The sequence below is a fragment of the Monodelphis domestica genome, chromosome 4 (assembly GCF_027887165.1).
Source record: "Monodelphis domestica isolate mMonDom1 chromosome 4, mMonDom1.pri, whole genome shotgun sequence".
NCBI lineage: Eukaryota > Metazoa > Chordata > Mammalia > Didelphimorphia > Didelphidae > Monodelphis > Monodelphis domestica.
In genome coordinates, this window is record NC_077230.1 from 14,653,733 (window position 1) to 14,660,891 (window position 7,159).

A 7,159-nucleotide genomic window follows, 5' to 3' on the forward strand; every position below is an offset into this window, starting at 1 on the left:
TGACAATAACCCATGTAAGGGGTAAAAATTGTAGTCAGACTGAATATTTAAGAGTATGGTTGCCAGGAATTTAATTACTAAATTCCAATGAATTACTCAAGTCAGAATGGCTTTTATGGTAGTTTATTTACAAATAGAGAGAAAATAAGGAAAATGAGAGAGAGAGAGAGAGAGAGAGAGAGAGAGAGAGAGAGAGAGAGAGAGAGAGAGAGAGAGAGCTGCTTTAGTCTAGTCTGAACCAGGCAGGGATTCAGAGGCCCCAGCAAATTGGGGGGGGGGGAAGAGTGGGAGGGAGGCGGAGAGAGGATTAATTTAACAAGGCTTCCAGCCAGGAGACCTTCTCCAAAACAAGGGGCCTCTCCAGAGGCTAGTGCCTCCAGAAAAGCCAAGGAAAAAGAGTCAGCCCTGTTCACTCACCATGAGTCAGTCCCAAGTCTGAGGTCTCAAGCTCCTCCAAGGCCAAGTTCAAAGGTGAAGACCCTTCACAGTAAGTGACCACCACATTTATTTTTTTTTTAATTCTAAGATGGTTCTTATTTATTTATTTATTGAGTCAATTTAGAACATTATTCCTTGGTTACAAGAATCATATTATTTCCCTACCTCCCCTGCCCCAACCCTTCCCATAACTGACTGGAAATTTTACTGGGTATTACATGTGTCCTTGATCAAAACCTATTTCCATGTTGTTGGTGCGACCACCAAATTTAAAGGCAGTTCTTTGCGTCACTTCCTGTGCTTGTGGTCCACCTTTTCACATGTACCAATGGCGGCTTAAACTTGGCTTCGGACTGCCCAGGGGGCAGTAAGTTGTTTCTGATTTGTCACTCAGTAGCACATGTGGGTCATAGACCTTCCCCCCATACATACACACAAACTTAAGTTGGGTATATACATTCCTGGTGGCTAAAAATCTAAAGAATAAATAGTGTGGATTTAATCCCATCTTTACACCAATGAACAACATAGTCACTTATAGTCATGTCCTAGAGAGATTCCCAGCTGGAGTTGCTTCTATTGTGACTCCTCCATACGTGTCTGCCACTGAGATTCTTGTGGTCATTTTCACTGGAGTTTCCCCCCAAAAGGCCTTTAGTAATCTGCTCAAAGTAATTAATCAATTGTACCTGAAGTTGATAACTTCCAATGGATGACAGTCAGTGAAGGAGCATTTAGTTCTAGCATGTGCTGTGACCCTATTGTGATAAAACCTCCACAAATGAGTTAACCAGAGTGAAGGTAACTAAAATGTCTCAAACTACTAGATGAATTAGGGGGGAAAGTCTATACCCACCACGTGAAGAGTTCCCTAAGTGGAATGGGCAGATAGAACAATTTGTTCCAAAGCCTTAATTAAGGCAGCTGAAACAGATGCTATGGAGCCCTTAGAACTTAGTCAAATATCAAAAGACACTGAAGTCATCCACTGAATATACTGGGCCATCTCCAGTGGTCCTGACTTTTTTCTTGCCACTGGATTTCAGTGACTGCAAGAATGAAGCTGATCACTTTGTACAAGTCTGCTTTACTTAAATTCAATTCATGTGTAAGAAACTGTCACCTGTGATATCACAGGACCTTTTAAAAAATGAAGGATGAGCAACCTACACCTATACACTTACAACATGTCAGGCATTGTTCGAGGCACCAGAGATATAAAGAAAGGCAAAAATACCACGGTCCTTGCTCTTAAAGAACTCACAATATAAAGGGTAAGAAAGCATGCAAACAATTTTGTATATACAATATATCTTAGTGCCTTCTCTCTGAAACTGCTCCCACTGGCAATTTCAGAGGGAAAGTACTATGATTAAGGAGGACTGAGGCAGGCTTCTTACAAAAAGTGAGATGTTAGCTAAGATTTAAAGGAAGGTAGGGAACTGTGAAAGGGAATTTTTATACACTTTGTCTTCTTCAAGTTAATTAATCAAGAACTTAAAGTATCCCTACTTAACACTTAGTAAGTCACTAAAACAAAGAACGTTTAAGCCTAGAAGGCCACAAAGCACTGCTGCTGCCTCACCCCCACCCCCTTCCAGAAGTGCTAAGCAAACTGTGAAGTGGGAGAGAGACAGGAAGTGACATGGAGAACTTCTTACAAAAAGCCAGCCCAAGGACTACTGAGGATGCATTTTAGGAGGAATTTGCCTGAAGAGGAGGCTTTTTCTGTAATTCATTCTGTGAGGCACTTTCCAAAGATACATTCAGCATTGGTGAGTTGAGCTGAAGAAAGTTTACACTAATGAGATCCTTGTTGAAGAGGCTACTCAAATTTCATGTGGAAATTGGAACTTTATTGGGGAATGAGCTGAATTTCTTTGGATAGGAGCTCTATGGTGGTAGAGAGGAGATATTTTCTATTTCCCTCATACATTTCCCTCCTTTTACTATATTTATATTAAATTAAATTATTAAGAGCTACTAACAACATTTTGACTTAAGAAGTTAATTTTATATATGGCGACCACAACAATTCTTTTTTTTTAACCCTTATTATTTTGTCAAACCAAATTTTTAACTATTCCATTTGGCCAACCAGTTTTAATTACTACAGAATTCAGGAGGTAGAGATGAGGAAGAGCAAGTTCTAGTCAGAAAGAACAGCCAATGAAAACCTCCAAACAAAAGTTTATTAAGAGGGGTAGAGTCAAGGTGATGGACTAGAGGTAATCCAGTTAACCTCTTTCCACATTCCCCTGCAAACAATTTAAAAACAACACCTTAAATCAAATTATGGAGCAGTAGAATCAACAAAAGATCTGGCTTAAGAAAACTCAGGATACCTAAGTGTCAAAGTGGGCAGCTAGGTGGTGCAGTGAATAGAACTTTGGGCTTAGAATTGGAAAGAGTCATCTTTCTGAGTTCAAATCTGGCTTCAGACATTTACTAACTGTGTGATCCTGGCCAAGTCACTTAATCCTGTTTGCTTCAGTTCTTCATCTGTAAAATGAGCTGGAGAAGGAAATGGCAAACCACTTTAATATCTTGGTGAAGAAAATCCCAAATGGGGTCATCTCATGACAGAAAATTATTGGACAATAACAAACAACAAGGAAAAGTTAGGAGGTTGGCAGGAGAAGTTTGTGACACAGGATGGAAGCCATACACATGGCTAGAGCTTTAGCTTTGGAAACTCTCAGACCAGGGACATTCTAGAGTGCAATTCCAAGGTAGAGAGGAGAACTGGGGGTTGGTCACAAGGGACAAGAGGCCCTAGTTATGTGCAGCTACAAAAAACCAAGGATCTTTCTTGGGTAAAGTCCAGAATGCAGACCAAGAGAGCAGTGACCATGCCTCTCCCAGGATAACACCAATTTGGAAGCATTAAAAACTTGCAGACTACTATAAGTCATTCTGAAAACAACAGCAGGGAAAAGCCTGATATGCCTCCCAACCTCCAGGTAAGGAGATCCCAATTTTAGCATAAAGTTCAAAGACAAAAAATTGCCTGAGAAATAAGCAGACAACAAAATAACAAATTGGCCATAAAAAAGCTACTATGGTGTTAGGGAAGTCCAATATGAAAGCAGCTACAACAAAGCCTCAAAGAAAAAAAACTGCTAATTGGACTCAAATCCAACAATAGTTCCTGGAAGAGTTAAAAAAAAACCAGATAAGTGGTAGAGAAAAAATTGGGAAAAGAAATAAGAATGATGTAAGAAAATTGTGAAAGGAGAATTAACAGCTTGGTAAAAGAGGCACAAAAATACTGAAGAAAATAACAACTTAAAAAGAGAATTGACCTAATGGTAAAAGAGGCATAACAGTTCAGTGAAGGAAAGAAATACTTTAATAAAATAAAATTAAAAAAAAAAACAGAATTGGCCATATTGAAAGGTACAAAATCTCACTGAAGAAAACAATTCCTTAAAAATTAGAATTGGGCAACTGGAAGCTAATAATTTTATGAGACATCTAGAAGCAATAAAACAAAGTTTAAAAGAAGAAAATATGAAATAGTTCTTTGGCAAAACAACTGATGTGAAGAATTAATTGAGGAGAAATAATTTATGAATTATTGGATTACTTGAAAGTCATGATAAAAAAAAGACTAAACATCTTTCCAGAAATTATTAATGAAAACTGACCTGATATTCTAGTACCAGAAGATAAAAAAGAAATATAAAGAACCCACCAATCACCTACTGAAAAAGATCCAAAAATGAAGATCACAAAAGATTTAGAGCCTTCCTTGTTAAAGGACTGGAGGGCTTAGAATATGATATTCTGGAAGGCAAAGGAACTGGAATTACAACCAAAAATAATGTACTGTTAAGTTTAAAATTTAGGCCAAACTGTGGCAGGTAAAAATTAGTTTCTCTGTAAAGGAGTATTATATTTTATAAGGTTTATTAAGGATTAAGAATTTAAGAAAATACAAGTAAGAAAAGCACATGCCTAGGTGGGCCCATTCAATTTCACTTACATCATAAGAGACATGTCTGCTGGGAAGTGGAAGTAGGAAGAGGCCCAGCTGTAGGTGGAGACTCTTTAAATAATAATTTGTTCTCAGCCCAGGTGAGAATTCAGGTTAGGTTACAAAGCATCTCAGGAACTAGAGCAGGGACTTCTGGGGATTGAAGTCCTAGATTCAAATCTCCATTTTTACATTTCTCCGTATGAAAAAAAAAACATTTTTTTCCCAAAAGGATCATAAAAACATAATCAACTTAAGGATTACAATAATTGGAGGATAAGAGGGAAAGAAAAAAATCAATAATTGCTGGATGCATTGACAAAAGGCCAGTTAGGGGGCAGTTCCCTTTGGCATGAAAGTATAGTTACAAATAAATGTTCAATCAACCACACCCAAAGTTCATTCTTGATCTTCTTGTGAATCTTGTGGTCTGGAGGCTTCTTCATGGTGTCTTCTCCAACAATTCAGTTTGTGGATTCAGAGAGGTAGCACATTTCTTTACCTAAAATTTTTCTTAAAAGGAATTTAAACTTTTCAATTTAAAATAGAATATTTTTTTTACATTTCCCCGTCTTGGGGGTGATTGAAAAAATGCAGGATCACTTAGGGCTGCATGGCTGAGTTATGAGGTATATGAATCAATTGGTAAGAGAAATTAAAAAGACATCAGAAAAATCCAAATAAAAAAAATACTGGATGAAAATATAGACTATCAAAGTCTTATGTGTAAAAATTCTAAGTAAAGGAAAAATAAATCTATAACAGGTCCTTGAATCAGGGCCCAATTAAAATGATCTAAGCAATGATGCATTTACCCAGTCAGTAGCCAGGACTAAAGAAAGTTACCACCCTATGAAAGACAGAAAAGGGACCAGATTATAGGAGCCAGGGAGGAGCTAAGGTTTGGGATACTTGTCAGTAAGTATTTTCAGAGTGAGTGTGGACATAAGGAAAGCCTATGTCGTAACAAATGTTAAACATAGTAACCTTGAGTCTTCACACTAGGTTCAAGACCTTTGCATTGGCTTGGAAGTGTATCAATCCATCCTGGATTGGCTTATCTTTGGCCCTATGAAATGGCTCTTTTGTGTATATATTGTCTTGGAATCAGACAGAATTATTAAGCAAAGTCCCATAATTTTTTAAAATAATTAGTGGCATCATTTTTATAGTCTCAAGCTTTTTGGGGGCATGCATTAGCATTATAGCAAATGTATTTTAAACTTATATTACTGCAAAATCAAAAAGTTAAAGAAAATCTTAATGCTGGTGATATGTGCTCCAAATATAAAAAGGAGAGAAAAAAATTTAAAAAACCTGAAATAGTATATTGCACATGCAAGAAAAATATAATAAAAGATTTTTAAAAATTTCAAAAATGTAGCTTATAATCATTGATACACTGTGTCAGCTAAGAAAATATAGAATGCAAGGCTTTTTCACCAAAAATGAGATCCATTTCCTCTTTATAGCTGGCCATGATCCACTGTGAGGATGAGTAAATGAATGTTACAGGGGTTTTTTTTTAATAAAGAACAGTATTACAAATATGTAGGTGTAAATATCCCCAAAATTTTCAATGGCCCAATTAATTACAATAGCAAACACACCTATCATATTTCACATAAGTTGCTGTATGACAATTTAAAAGCCTATGAATTGATGGATATTTGTCACAATTTTTATAATCATAGCAAACTTTCAATCTTGGTGAATATATTTTTAAACAAAATAAAACTAATTTTGGGTTTAGAACATCATCAATAAATCTAGATATCATTCTGGTGGAAGTAAAGTAGTGATCTGAAGAGTATAAATGAGGGGTGCTCCTTTTTTGGAGGCTTTTTAGGGATACAAATCCCCTGAGATTAACTGCCCAACTTCTAGTCACATTTTTAGAAATGTGGGAAGGTTGGGGGTTATAATTGTATTTCACTTCAGCTACTAGAATGGGCCTTACACCTCATATTAGGGGCAGGCAAAAATGGTCAGAGATTGTTAAAAAAAATTCTAGAAATCATGTCTAAAAAACACTTAAAAGCAATTGAGATATTTAGCACATTAAATCCTCCAAAGGTTGTTATACAATTGTAACCAGTTCTGATGAAGTCCATCTATCCTCTATGTGACAATTTCCAAAGTCAAAATTAGAAAGGCTGTTTTTTTTTTTTTAATATGGGCTTACTCAATGTTTGTTGGTTCAGTATGGTTATAGGGGGAAAGCAACAGAATATAACAGTAGTTAAAACTCAGTACATTAAAATGATTCAGTGGATCAGAATAGTATTGAATGCAGTAATATATGAATGTAAAATCACAAAGTTAAATCTTAAACAAAGCAAATAGTAAAATGCAATAGAATACAGAGATTTTTATAAAACATTGGAGTCTGAAATGCCTTAAAAATATAACCTCCACTCTCTTTAAAGTCCCTTGTGTTTTTATCCATTTATTGTCAGAAGGCAGGAGAATGGTTAGACAATGGGGTTTAAGCAACCCGCTCAGGGCCACACCGCCAACAAGTATCTGAGGCCAGATTCCAACCCAGGACCTCCCATCTCTAGGCCTGGCTCTCAATTCATTGAGCCAATGAGTTTCCTCCCCATAGTAAGAGTGGATTTTAGGAATTTCAAAGTCAGCTAAAAAGTTGCAGGAAGCTGAATTTTTTTCTTGGCACGCAGGTGAAATAAATGAAATTACCAGAACAGTTAAAAGATATCCTTTTAAATAGCCCATTGCTTG